Here is a 10,902-nt window from a genome sequence, read left to right on the forward strand (position 1 = left end):
GACAAAATTCACCTTGCACCTTTGAAACTCATAGAAAATCTCTGGCTGTTGGCTCGCTAAAATCCCCGAGCTAACAATCACAAAATAACATCCAATTAATAATTGGATTCTGACACACACAAGGACTCCAATCTAAGGTAGAAGACCTTGAACCCTTTCCCTAAATTTGCCCAAGGCCAAAGCCTAATCCAATGTCCAAAAAGCTCAATGTCCAAAATAATCATCCAAGGCCCAAATATGGAGAAATTTTCCATATTGCCTCCCCTCCTTTCATGGGACTTTAACCTAAGGTCCACTAAATTGATGGGTTTTAAGCATAACAAACAAAATCCTATGTGTGCATGCAACCCTAATTGAAGATCTATTTTTTATCTAATTGAACATACAACATTTGAACATCAATTGGGAAACCCTTGGAGATCTATTTTACTTTTGAAAATCAAAATTAGGGTTAGTAAACATACCTTTGAATGTTATGTAGCAATAATAGTGAAACCTAGTCTTCTTGAAACCTTAAGAGCTAGTATCACAAGTGTCACGCCTCTAGTGGTTCACACCTAATACATGTAAGAGGATGAGAAAGGAGAGCGGAGAGGGAGATCTAGGAATTTCAGCTATTCCTTTAGGGTTTCAGATGGACGAAATTCATAGGGTGTAGAGGTCTATTCATAGTGCAGATAGGATGCCCTGGATAACCCTAATTTGAATATAATATTATTAATTCAAATCTTGTAATTATCCACCTCCTTAATTATCCATATGGGATAATCTAGAAACCATATATTATCCTTAAGAATGTCGTCCACCCTTCCATATGAAGGTTTTGGAACCTCTTGCTCAACTATTGAACTATTGCACTTTAGTCCCTATTCTTTTAATTAATTCTTTTAATTCCAAAATTAATTCCAAATAATTTATGATTAAATATTACTATTTCTAATTAATATATTATTCTCATAATATATTAATACATCCTTTATTTCAATTTATTAATCAAATAATAAATTCAACCTCTCTCTCTCTCCAAAAGTCATCATGTCCAATTTCTAGTTTTAAGGGCAACCCAAAAGGACTGTGCTACTATCAATTCAAGTATATACCAATTATAGTTATGGATTTAGACATCTAATCCAATAGTCTCCCACTTGGATAAGCCTAGTAACTATAGTTACTAGTATAACTTCTAAAACTTATTAGAAAATTGTAGCTCTCAAAGCCGCTGTCAAAATCTGACCCAACCAGTTACGCGTCCTAAGATAAGTGATCAAACAGACACGAGAAATGGATTATAATCAATCTCATGGTCCAGGTTTTGTTTCCTGATTTTAGATTTATGAAAATTGATTCAGACTACCAATTGAACACATCAGTTCAGTCGAGGCTTGGCCAAGCGCTTTAGATTCTACCATGTGAGGAGGCGGAGTGTCCTAGGCACTACTTGCCAGTAACAAGGAGGACGAAGTGGCTGGGTAGTGCGAGCATCTTTTGCAACTACTCTTCTGGGGGTTCTGAGTTTTCTTGATTTAGGTTAAGTCTAGAAGTATAGGGTTCCGTCACTCGGAACGCCTAATCACCTCATCCACTCTTCTCAAGGTTCAACTTATCGCAGCTTCCAGATTTCCTGTATATCCGTTGAGATGCTTAATTCGTGGGATTAAGCATGAATGGATGTTAGTAGTCACTGTCCTTGACTCTTACGACTTAGATTTCTTTACCAATTGAGGGTGTTAGCTACTATGTTGGCTTAACCGGGATGACAACAAATTTTGGATTTGTGGTCATTATAGTAGTTCAACCCGCAGGGGTTCTCTTGACTCTAGCTCCTATTCCATGGGATAGGATGAAGGGTTTTACTATGAGGTTCGTGGTAGAGCTCATACTTGGCTTAACCACTAATACTTGGTGTATGCAAGCAGTATATAATTGAGGTCGGCAGGATGTTCAGTTGAGGGACTCCACCCAGACCCACAACCCAACGAGGAACAGGGAGTAGCGAGGAAGCACACATCTTAAATCTTTTTGATCTCAATTATATACCACCCTTATACATATACTTAGTTATAGTGGTCAGTCCCATGAGTTTATCCTCTTGATTCACGAACCTGATTGCGAGGTGTGAAGGGTCTTTCTAGGGGATCTACGGAGTATGCTTTGGGTGGTTATCATCTTCTGGAATACCTGCAGTGTCTTTTGCTTCGGTTTCTATCTGCCTAATAAGGGTTGGGTAACAGCGAGTGATACCCTTTTCCTGGGTACTTCGGAAGGTTTGAAATAAGAGTGAAGACTGACGGATCGCATTAGTCTTTATTACTTTTATTATGTTTAGGTTCGGAAGAACCTTTAGTTGCTGAAATGGCTATGGTGAAATTTCTTTTTACACAACACTAGGGAGTTACACACGGTTGCACTAAGTCGAACCATGATTGATAGAGGCGTCGAAGTTGGCATACATCGACATGACATAGAATGAGAGTCGATAGAGTCATGTGCTGAACGGGCACACAAGTTCTAGGCGTCACGGGTTTCGTCCCGTGTAACCCTGTCGCGGATACTTGGACCGATAGAGTCGATGCGGAACTATAGAGGGTCCTGAGTGTTTCAGAATAGGGTACATTTCATGAATGGATTCTTACGAGGCCTTTCTATAATCGCCTAACATATACTAGTCATGTATAATTAAGGTGGGGAGGATTGTTGACAGAGCGACTCCGCCCTAAATCCACAACCAAACGAGGAACAGGAAATGAGGTGGCATTCACTCACTCTAGGTCTATCCATCTCAATTATACATGTCCGTAACAAATATATCTAGCCACTACAGTTCTACCTGATGAAATTTTAAATTTTATATAACAGTGCAGCGACTTTCGCCTTAACGAGGAAGTATTTACATTTAGAATTAGCCTTTTTAATGTTTTCGGTTAGTTATCTAAGATTGAGAGACGTACCAAAAATCTACCGGGTTCCTTGATGCTTCTCCCTAAGCATTAGAGTTAGACTTTTCCTATGTCCTTGTCTTTTCTTTCTGTTGGACAGTCCTTCTTAATGTGTCCAATCTCACCACATAGACGGCAAACTGTATTGGTCGCCACATTGGTGGTTGATGTAATAAACTCAACCGGGGTTTTGCAGACGCGAGCAACATGCCCTTTCATGTTGCACCTAGAACAAAAGAGTTCCCGACATATACCATGATGATGGTAGTTACACTTGCTGCAGTGGGGAAGGTTTCATGGGTATGGTCTTCTTGAAGTTGGGATGGAAGGGCTGGCAAGGGTATTGACTGTCTCAGTTCGTTGCCCCTCGGAAGGTCCTTGAGCCGAGGTACTTCCCTCCTCGTTCTTGAATTTTCTCTTCATTGGATTTGGTTGAGGTTCTTGGGTGGCTGGGTACACAAGGTTGGTTGCTGTTGTCCATTACTTGGATCGGAATTCCCGATAGGGCTCTTGCTAACATTAGCGGTATTAGCATTCAGTTGAGCCATGACAACTACTACGGCTGTCAAGACTGCAGCTTGGAACGTAGCTTCATTGAATAGGAGAGTCGGTTTCTTGCCAGTGGATTGGTTACGCTTCTTCGGAGGCATGGTTTTCCTACACGGAGAGGAACACAAGATGATGAGAGACGATGGTTAACTCTGTACGTATCTTTCCTTACTATAATAGGCATAAATTTTTCCCGTGCCTCGGATATTGGTTGTCTGAGTGTCGAGCTATATCCATATGATGTAGTCTGCGTATTCAAGGTACGAGTATGAGTATCGGAAAAAGCCATAAGATGGGAGTCGTTCCTACTAAGTTACCTTTATACTGGGAAAGGTTTCACTCTCTGGCTTGGAAAGATCTGAGAACAGCTCGGAACGAAGACTGCGAGAAGAAAGGTTCATGAAGAGTTATGGCTAAACAACCTCAATAGAGGTGTGGGTATCCGCTCTAATCGTATTACTTGCAATAAGAAAAGGCAATTTACCTAACACATAGTTTGATTAGTGTAATCACTAACTCACTAAATTGTATTATTTTATGGGTGTATTAGCGTGACGAACACGAGGAAAAGACACTCCTCGGGTTCCATGTACTGGCTCCCTCTATCTACCTCGTATCTTTGACTGGGACCGGCGTTGGTTTCCTTCGGGTAGTTACCTAGGGTTCTCTTCTCCTATAGATATATTGAATTTCTACTCCGTCTTACTTCCGAATTCTGACTCTGGGTGTCATCACTTCATGATGGATGACTGGAAATCTCGGAAGTTTAGGCGAATTTCCCACCATGTCCCTAAAAAGATATAGGCACTTGGTGATTTCAATCGTCTCGACCTAGTTCATTTATTTCCGAACTGGAAATCTTCTTAATGAACCTCTTCGGGGTCTGAATCAACTCTTCTGCTGAGTAATGAAGTGGATAGGGTTTTTTACATGGTTCGTGCGTGAATGGAAATGTCTAAAGAATCCTAAGAGATTATTAACATTTCACTGGGTGATCCATATCGAGTCCTACTACAATTACATAGGGTACACAAATCATATATAGCTTAGATCCGATAGGCCTTCGAATATGTGATACTACTTTATATCCACATCCCAACGAGGAAAAAGAAGTAGAGCGAAACCACATATTATTAGTCTATGGGATCCCTATTATATATAACCTTGGGAGTATACCCTCTGTAATTGTAGGTATATCAATAAGGATCTTTTTAGTTCTTCATACAAGGTTATCTATGGATCCTAAAATACCCATATGGTATTTTAATTTTCTTGTTTGTTTCTTATCTTCTGAATATGATTCTGGGATTAATGTGAGTCTTTTAATATTCCAAAATACTCCCATAGTATTTTTAAGCTTTATGTTTGGCTCTAGCATTCCTAGTTGGTAAGTTTCAGACCTGTTGCAACACCACTATCACTCCCTAGCACACGTTTATCGCATCTCGAATAAATGTAGTTGATCAGGTTATATTTATTCGAGCTTACGATTACATAACTACCCAGGTTTGATGGTAATGCTCAACATCCAAGACTTTTATTCTTGTTCTTCTTGTGATACTTGTGCTCGAGTGTTTAGATTCTGGATGTTCTTATACTTTGGTAAAATATGGTTATATTTTAAAGTATAATTCTTGGTCAGAGTGTTTCACCCTATTTATTTATAGGCTATATATCTTTTATGAATTGATATACTTAGCTCACTATAAACAATGCTCTGATACCAATCTTTCACACCTCAAAACCGAAACGACGGAAACGTTCTTGGGTGGATGACGTCATGTCAAGTATCACAACATATGTAGTATAGTAATCAAAGTACAACAAACATTGCATTAATAGTAATAGTTTTACATAAGTTACATTTTATAAAGAAATCAAAGTAATACATAAACTAGTATAGATGCAGCTCGGTTCTAGGCTGGCTTCACAAAAGCTCCCGGGTGTATCTGTCTATTGCTGACTTGAGAATACAAGTGATTTTGAAAGCGAGTATTAGCATTTTTATAAATGTTGGTGAGTTCGTAAGCATTTAGTGTCATTTGTGTAAGTATGTATTTTATTCAAAATAACTTTATAAAAAGTAGTAGTTTAGAATCTACGGTGTATTAGCGTCCTTTCCAGAAAATCCTATATTTTCTTCTTAAAGGCAGTCTTTTACCAAGACTCGACAGAGTTATGTTTTAAAGAGTAATTTTCCCTTAAATACTATCATTACCAAAATACTATATTTAACTTTAAAGAAAGTAGGAGAATACCACTAGTAAAACATTAGGCAAAATAACATATGCCTCAGCAGAAAATACTTCTGACTAAGGCAAAAGAAATCATAGACTCCAGGAGAGTATCGAATGAATGATACGCCTGGCTCAGTCTAACAAAAGGGAACACAGACCCCAGACTGTATCAAATGTATGATACGGCTAGCAAGGTCTAAAACAAAGAAATACAGACCCCAGACAATATCAAATGAAACATACATCTAGCAAGGTCTAAAACAAAGAGACACAGACCCCAGACAGTATCAAATGAAAGATACAGCTAGCAAGGTCTAAAACAAAGAGACACATACCCCAGACAGTATCAAATGAAAGATACAGCTAGCAAGGTCTAAAACAAAGAGTAATCCTAAGAGTGTTGTTTTAAGAATACAGTGTTAATTCTCGTTACCTTAAGGCCATGAATTATAAGGTAAACATGGAGATACTCGTAAGCATACTGATCGACACTAGAGTACTTGACGCCCTGCAACCGCCGGAATAAATATGACATTTGTCACCCCTTATCTTGGTAGGCCGTGGATTGTAGCTAGCAGTCAAGGTGCGGGAGTGTTAGTCCCGTATAGATCTATACACACAATGCCCGCTCTCCCTACAGGCGACTCTGGTTACCAACTCGACGACGGGGAGATTCGTGTCTTGAAGATGCATCTCGTAATCTGAATTCTATTAGAGGCGTTGGAGAACTGATATAGACGCGTGTATGAACTGACTCCTGTGGAATTCTCGTACTAGAAAGAGTAAATAGAACCTCCTAACTATTTCTATAATAGTTACTAGTGTTTCTGATCTATGAATGATGAATGGAAGGATGCCCTTGCTACCCAAGGGAAATGAAATGATCGATGTAAACTTTTATGTCTATACATGTATACATGATATACAATTAATATTTAAACGACCTTCGGACGGATATCTGATACCCACCAGACCACATCCGAACGAGGAAAAGGAAATAGGGCGAACTAACCTTCCTAAGTACTTTAAACATTATTTATATAATTATACAAGTACAGGCATGCATTTAACGACATAGAAGCATAGAAGCATAGAAGAAAACTTTGACAAAAGCTTTGGAAAACCTTTACACTTAAGAAAATTGTGAGTTGATATCCTTTTTGTAAAATACGCTTGAAGACCTTTGGAAATCCTTTAAAAACCTTTCATAAACAAGTTTTGAATATAAATTTTGATAAAATAATATAAGTAAAGAAAACCTTTGTTTAAAATACTGATGTAACTAGTTTTGAAGTAAAACATACAGCACGATAGATAATTTGAGAAAAGATTTAAACAGTAAAGACGTTTTGGAAAACCATCTATAGTATTATAGTTGGTAAAACAACTAAAAGTGTAATAAATCCTTGTGCATGCGGGTTATTAATCACATATGATTGATATTATAACTAGCATGTTTTAACTTGTATTCCCCCCCCCCCCATAAAAGTATGTAAAAACATTTAAAAGGTTAATTCAGGGGTATGAACTCACCTGATGTTGGCGTTTCGGACGAATGGACGATATAGGATGCTAAGTGTCAAGTGAGGACTTGACCACACACGCAAATCCTATTTAACCTGTAATGATACATTTAAGTATCTAATTAGTCATTTAATAACTAATTAAGCAAGTAGGGATGTCTTACTATATAAAACCACTTTGCTACAAGTGCTAGAAGTATCAAGGGTTGCATAGAAGGTGTGTATGGACTCACATTGGAGTTTACTCTTCAAATGATGGCCCTTATGGGTGTTTACGGTTTCAAGACCATTTCCCCCATGAGTTTACGGCCATAAACTTCATGGTAGTGGTGTCATGGGATGTTTAAAGGTCTTATCTCACTCATAGAATCATGCTAAAGTTGAATCAAGGGCTATGGAAGTGATTGGGGCTCAAAATGGACAAAATAGGGAGTTTACGGTCCATGGGCCACTCCTTGAGGAGTTTACGGCTGTAAAAACATGAGTTTATGGAAACTCATGTTAGTCCATTTCTTTTGTGCTTTGGTGGTTCTAGGCTATGTAAGCGAGGTTCTAGTCACTTATATGAGCATAGGAAGGTGTTAAAGGCACTTAAACACCTTGGAAAGGTGTTTACGGTCTATGAAGGTGTTCTTGGGGAGTTTACTACCTTAAACACATGCATTTACGGCAGTAAACTCATGTTAGTCCATGAATCATGTGTTTTGGTGGTTGTAGGTTAAGCATACAAGGTTCTAGGTCCAATTCTAAGCCATACAAAGTGTTAAGGGCACTTTAACACCCTTTGGGGGTGTTTATGGTCTAAGAAAGGGTGTTTACGGTCCAAGAACCTTCTTGGGCCATAAACTCAAGTGTGACTTACTTGTGTATGCTTTGGTGCATCTCAAGAAGGAATATAAGGTTCTATGCACTCAAGGAAGTTCATAGAAGCTTTTGGAGGTGTTTAAGGGGTAGTTTGACACCCAAAAAGGTGTTTATGGTCCTTGAAGATGGGTTTGCAGTCTAAGAATGTTCTTAGACCATAAAATCATGCTTACTACCCATTTGTTACGATTTTGGTGTTCTAAGTCCTTTCATGCAAGCCTCTAAGTCATTGCTAAGCATTATAAGTGGTTTGGAAGGGTTTTTGGGCACCAAAACCCTCTTTCAAGGTATTTACGGTTTTAGGATGCTCCCAAGACCGTAAAATCTTGTTCTTGGGATTTTTGGATGTTTAAGCCACGAACTTGCAAGCTAGATGAGATAAACAACAAGCTAGGAATGTTAACTTACCGATTTGAAGCTCGAAGGGGCGATTTTTGACCAAAACACGATTTGTAGAGAGAGAAAGTAGAGAGAGAAAGTGTCTAAGGTGGGAAAAAGGGTTGGGATGAAACCCACTCAACCCTTATATAGGGTGGAGTTTATGGCCTGTTTGGGGGTTCACCCGACACCAACCGCGAACGGGGTTTTTTACGACTACCGTTAAACACGGCAAAATTTTAAAATTATACCTCCTTAATTTTGGTTCGCTTGATGAATATTAGTTAAAATATTCCAATGGGTTAAATCCGGTCAAAAATATTTTTGGGATAAATTTGGCAAATTTTTGACGTGCTTAATTTCGACGTTAAAACTAACGGAAATTTTTGGGTTGTCACACCTCGTCCAGAGTGTAGTGAAAAATGATGGGTAATAATTTGTATTACATTTAGTGAGGTATCTTATAACTCTAGAAATAAAACTCAAGGATTATGGTAACTCATTTCGTAAAATATGTACAAATTAAGAAAGATAACACTATAAAAAATTACATCAATACCTAAGATTTCATATAAAACTGTACAACTTACTTTAAAGATATAATTACAACAATACACCATCATTTAAAAGGCTTTTAAGATTATAAAGGTCTTGAAAAAGACTAGGACGATTTTGAAAGTTTTTATTATAATTTATTTTTAATTGAAAGATTGAATCGCTTATTGGGTATATAAAAATGAAAATATAACTCAAATAATTAGTAAGTAACTTAAATACATATGTTGTTATTTGCTAATTAACAACCCCCTTTTCATTTGGTGGTAATTTCAGAGGGATTTTGCTATGGATTTTTGGGGGATTTTGCTATGGACTGAGTTTGTGATATTTGGTAAACCATAGGGACCATTTATGTAATTTCATCTACATTTGATGACCAATTTATATTCCCATCCAATGAGAGCATGGACAAGAGTATGCTTGGTCTCCTTTTTCTCTCATTGTCCCCTTTTCTTATCTGCTCGTTTTCCTTTCCTCTAGCCCTATAAATAAAATGCCTCATCCACCATATGTAGGACATGCATAAGAGAGCTCTACACTGGACTCTACCTCTCACATACAATTCTAAGATAAGATGGTTCTCTCCATCCTAGAGAAATTATTTCCATGTATAGACCGTATAACTTGATTGTTGGATCATGACCCCTAGGCTCATGAAGGGTCTAGTCTAACGATTATCTTCTATGATGTTAGCTAGGACCAAAGTCAAGAACTGCAAGCGATACAAAGGATCGGTTAGCCCCTGAATCAAACAACACCAAAGCAGAGATACCGTTCATGCGGAACGATCCTAAAATAAAACACATAAATATAAGCATCAATTCAATATAAATAAAAGATAAGGAGAAGATACTTATCCGTCACCACATCTAGTGTCATGCGAGCGTCCTCAACCGTCAATTGGAAAGCCCTGGTCCTCACCATAGGCGCATCCGTCTTGCCCTTGTAGTCGTCATTAATCTGAAGAGTTGCGGGAGCCGGTGCTGACACCGGTCCTACTACAGCCAAACTCGGACAATAGGCCTTATTGTGGCCCCTCTGATTGCAATGAAAGAAAATCAGATCAGATACCAGGGTGGTGGTGGTGGTAGCAGTGTAATCCCAGCTAATAAGACCCATCTGACGACACTTGAAGCAGCCAGAACCACCCACCATGTACGCCCGATCGCGCATCCTGCCTCACTTGCCACAACAGCCCCAACCCTGCTGGCCCTTCCCCCTCGCATCAACAACCTTGGGCCTTTTTCCCGAACCCCATGATACCTGAGCCTCATCTGACTTCCTCTTCCTCTCTATCTCGAGATCAATCTCCTACTCCCCAACCCTCACTATCATATCCTCCAGTGTAGTGAAACTGGAGCGACTCACAAACTACCTAATATCTCTCGTCAACAACTCGTGATACCTCATCTTCTTCATCTCCTCGTCTGCCACATACTGCGGAACCAAAAGTGCCCTCCCTCGAAACATCACGGTGATCTCAGCCACCGTCTTAGTAGTCTAGCGGTGATCCTGAAACTCTCACGCCAACTGTTTCACCTCAATCACCGGTAAAAACTAATCCTTGAACCCAGTCACAAAATCGTCCCATGTCATCGTATCAATAGCCTCGTCAACAATAGCATGCCCTACCTCCTCCCACCAATCTCGTGCCTTTTCCTTCAAAAGACAGGAACTGTGACATCCGTCAAAACTCAGGTTATGACTCATCTAGAACCTTGTCAATTCCATGCGTGCACATACCTTGCCTTTAGATGCAATAAGTTGAGCTAGATCGTGACTTAATAGATCCCTCGGAACAAGTAGTGTAACTTAGCTTGTACTAGGCAGTCACATTGATATGTGAATACTCCAATT

Source organism: Lactuca sativa, chromosome 2, assembly GCF_002870075.4.
Source record: "Lactuca sativa cultivar Salinas chromosome 2, Lsat_Salinas_v11, whole genome shotgun sequence".
NCBI classification, from domain to species: Eukaryota; Viridiplantae; Streptophyta; class Magnoliopsida; order Asterales; family Asteraceae; genus Lactuca; species Lactuca sativa.